Here is a 3,674-nt window from a genome sequence, read left to right as displayed (position 1 = left end):
GGCGCCCGAGAAAGAGGATTGGGTCTAGGGTGCGGCGCCCGAGAAAGAGGATTGGGCTAGGGGCGGCGCCCGAGAAAGAGGATTGGGCTAGGAGGCGCCCGAGAAAGAGGATTGGGCTACGGGGCGGCGCCCGAAGGATTGGGCTACGGGGAGCGCCGAGAAGGAGGATTGGTCTAGGGGGCGGGCGCCGAAAGAGGATTGGTCTAGGGCGGCGCCGAGAAAGGGATTGGTCTAGGGGCGCGCCCGAGAGAGATTGGTCTAGGGGCGGCGCCGAGGATTGGTCTCTGGGCGGCGCCCGGGATTGGTCTAGGGGCGGCGCCGGGGGATTGGGCTACGGGCGCCGAGAAGAGGATTGGTCTAGGGGCGGCGCCCGAGAAAAGGATTGGTCTGGGGCGCGCCCGAGAAGAGGATTGGTCTAGGGGTCAAATGGCTCTTACTTCAGGTTCAAGGATCCGGAACTCAGGAGTTCATTTTGGTCTCTGGCGTCCTGAAATTCGTTTTTAAACGTGACTCCTCTGTTTCCATGTGCTTGATCTGTTAAGAGACAGAAAAACACTGAAATGTAATCACATGTTCCCAATCACACCTGGATTACATTACTTCAGGTAAATATCATGGACAATAGTTTTATACCTTCTCTATAAGTTCTTGATTTCTTTGATATAGGGCTTGTTTCTCCTCGATCCACTTCATATCCTAAAAAACACACAGGAAATCAGTGACAAAGAACTCTGTGTGTGTGCGTGCGTGCGTGCGTGCGTGCGTGTGTGTGTAATCCAGTCACCTGTCCCTTGCTGGGACAGAACACACTCCAGGTCCTGTATTCTGGTTTGGTAGAGAATAAGCTCTGCTTGCAACTGTTCTCTTGTCTGTGGAGTGAAGAGAAAAACATTCACTGGTTATATACAATGATAATAAACGCTAGTAGAATATGTTTCTCTACCTCTTTCAGTCTCTATGGCAGCATTCTTTCTCTACCTGGTTCAGTCTCTACCTGGTTCAGACTCTACCTGGTTCAGACACTACCTGGTTCAGACACTACCTGGTTCAGTTTTTACCTGGTTCAGTCTCTTTGGCGGCATTCTGTCTCTACCTGGTTCAGTCTCTACCTGGTTCGGTCTCTACCTGGTTCGGTCTCTACCTGGTTCGGTCTCTACCTGGTTCGGTCTCTATGGCAGCATTCTGTCTCTACCTGGTTCAGTCTCTACCTGGTTCAGTCTCTATGGCAGCATTCTGGATCTACCTGGTTCAGTCTCTACCTGATTCAGTCTCTACCTGGTTCAGTCTCTACCTGGTTCAGTCTCTACCTGGTTCAGTTTTTACCTGGTTCAGTCTCTATGTTAGCATTATGTCTCTACCTGGTTCAGTCTCTACCTGGTTCAGTCTCTCTACCTGGTTCGGTCTCTACCTGGTTCGGTCTCTACCTGGTCCGGTCTCTATGGCAGCATTCTGTCTCTACCTGGTTCCGTCTCTACCTGGTTCAGTCTCTATGGCAGCATTCTGGATCTACCTGGTTCAGTCTCTACCTGGTTCAGTCTCTACCTGGTTCAGTCTCTACCTGGTTCAGTTTTTACCTGGTTCAGTCTCTGTTAGCATTATGTCTCTACCTGGTTCAGTCTCTACCTGGTTCAGTCTCTACCTGGTTCAGTCTCTACCTGGTTCAGTCTCTACCTGGTTCAGTCTCTACCTGGTCCGGTCTCTATGGCAGCATTCTGTCTCTACCTGGTTCCGTCTCTACCTGGTTCAGTCTCTATGGCAGCATTCTGGATCTACCTGGTTCAGTCTACCTGGTTCAGTCTCTACCTGGTTCAGTCTCTACCTGGTTCAGTTTTTACCTGGTTCAGTCTCTATGTTAGCATTATGTCTCTACCTGGTTCAGTCTCTATGTCAGCATTCTGGCTCTACCTGGTTCAGTCTCTATGGCAGCATTATGTCTCTACCTGGTGCAGTCTCTACCTGGTTCAGTCTCTACCTGGTTCAGTCTCTACCTGGTTCAGTCTCTATGGCAGCATTCTGGCTCTACCTGGTTCAGTCTACCTGGTTCAGTCTCTACCTGGTTCAGACTCTACCTGGTTCAGACTCTACCTGGTTCAGACTCTACCTGGTTTAGTCTCTAACTGGTTCAGTCTCTACCTGGTTCAGTCTCTACCTGACAGCATTCTGGCTCTACCTGGTTCAGTCTCTACCTGGTTCAGTCTACCCTGGTTCAGGCATTACCTGGTTCTCTACCTGGTTCAGTCTCTGTGTCGGCATTCTGGCTCTACCTGGTCAGTCTCTACCTGGTTCAGTCTCCTAACTGGTTCAGTCTCTACCTGGTCAGTCTCTACCTGGTCAGTCTCTAGGGCAGCATTTTGGTTTGAGACTTGCGTGCTTAACTCACATTTTCTCTCACGGACGTCAATGCATGATTTATGTGAATGTCTGGGCTGAATCAGGCCTGGGAGGAGTCCTACTTATGATGGACAGGTGAATACGACTATACCCCAATACCTCCAGTGGAATAGTGGTCTGAAATACATTACTGCCCAGTGAATGAAATACATGTTTTGATAATGGCATCATAATAGAGCACCTCTTACCTTGACTTCCTTCTCTGCATCAAACGTGCCCCCCACCTGCTCCTGTAGAAGTGCATAGGCTCTCTGAAGAGCCTGGTACTCCATGGTCAACTGATGAAACCTCATCTCTGTCTCCTCCCTGATCATACCCTACAGGTAGACAGATGGGCAGACAGAAAGACAGGTAGACAGATGGGCAGACAGAAAGACAGGTAGACAGATGGGCAGACAGAAAGACAGGTAGACAGATGGGCAGACAGAAAGACAGGTAGACAGATGGGCAGACAGATGGGCAGACAGATGGGCAGACAGATGGGCGGGCAGACAGATGGGCGGGCAGACAGACGGGCGGACAGACGGACGGGCAGACAGACAGACAGACAGACAGACAGACAGACAGACAGACAGACAGACAGACAGACAGACAGACAGACAGACAGACAGACAGTGAGGGAGGTCAGAGGTCGCTGTCCCTCCCCATGGTTATTATAACACAATATCAGAAACAACAGATGACATTAGAAACAGGCAATATGTCTGCTTCTCGGTAAACGTTGCGTTGCATATTTACACTTCTGTAATTGACTGCTGTATATCAAGAATGGAAACACACTTCCACATTCATTCATAGTTCTGATACAAACCAAATGTCGAAACGTCAAGCTTTCATCAGGGAGCAATCAGACGAGAAAACATACATATATCTCTCTCTCTCCCTCCTCTCTCTTTCTCTCTGTCTTGATCGTTCTCTCTTTCCTCTCTCTCTGTCTTGATCGTTCTCTCTTTCCTCTCCCTCTCTCTCGATCACACTCTTTCTCTCTGTCTTGATCGTTCTCTCTTTCCTCTCTCTCTCTCTCTCTCGATCACACTCTTTCTCTGTCTTGATCGTTCTCTCTTTCCTCTCCCTCTCTCTCGATCACACTCTTTCTCTCTGTCTTGATCGTTCTCTCTTTCCTCTCTCTCTCTCTCTCTTGATCGTTCTCTCTTTCCTCTCTCCCTCTCTCTCGATCACACTCTTTCTCTGTCTTGATCGTTCTCTCTTTCCTCTCTCTCTCTCTCTCTCTTGATCGTCTCTCTTTCCTCTCTCTCTCTCTCTTGATCGTTCTCTCTTTCCTC

The 3,674-nt window shown here is 49.4% G+C and overlaps 1 pseudogene; it reads right to left on the bottom strand.

The window, feature by feature from the left end:
• Positions 1 to 437: 437 nt before the first annotated feature.
• The window catches only part of LOC124029254, a 23,220-nt pseudogene continuing 19,983 nt past the window's right edge, over positions 438 to 3,674 (bottom strand).

This window comes from Oncorhynchus gorbuscha, unplaced genomic scaffold (genome assembly GCF_021184085.1).
Source record: "Oncorhynchus gorbuscha isolate QuinsamMale2020 ecotype Even-year unplaced genomic scaffold, OgorEven_v1.0 Un_scaffold_5912, whole genome shotgun sequence".
Taxonomy (NCBI): domain Eukaryota; kingdom Metazoa; phylum Chordata; class Actinopteri; order Salmoniformes; family Salmonidae; genus Oncorhynchus; species Oncorhynchus gorbuscha.
The sequence above is the reverse complement of the archived record's forward strand: the minus strand, read 5'-3'. Positions and strand labels throughout refer to the sequence as shown.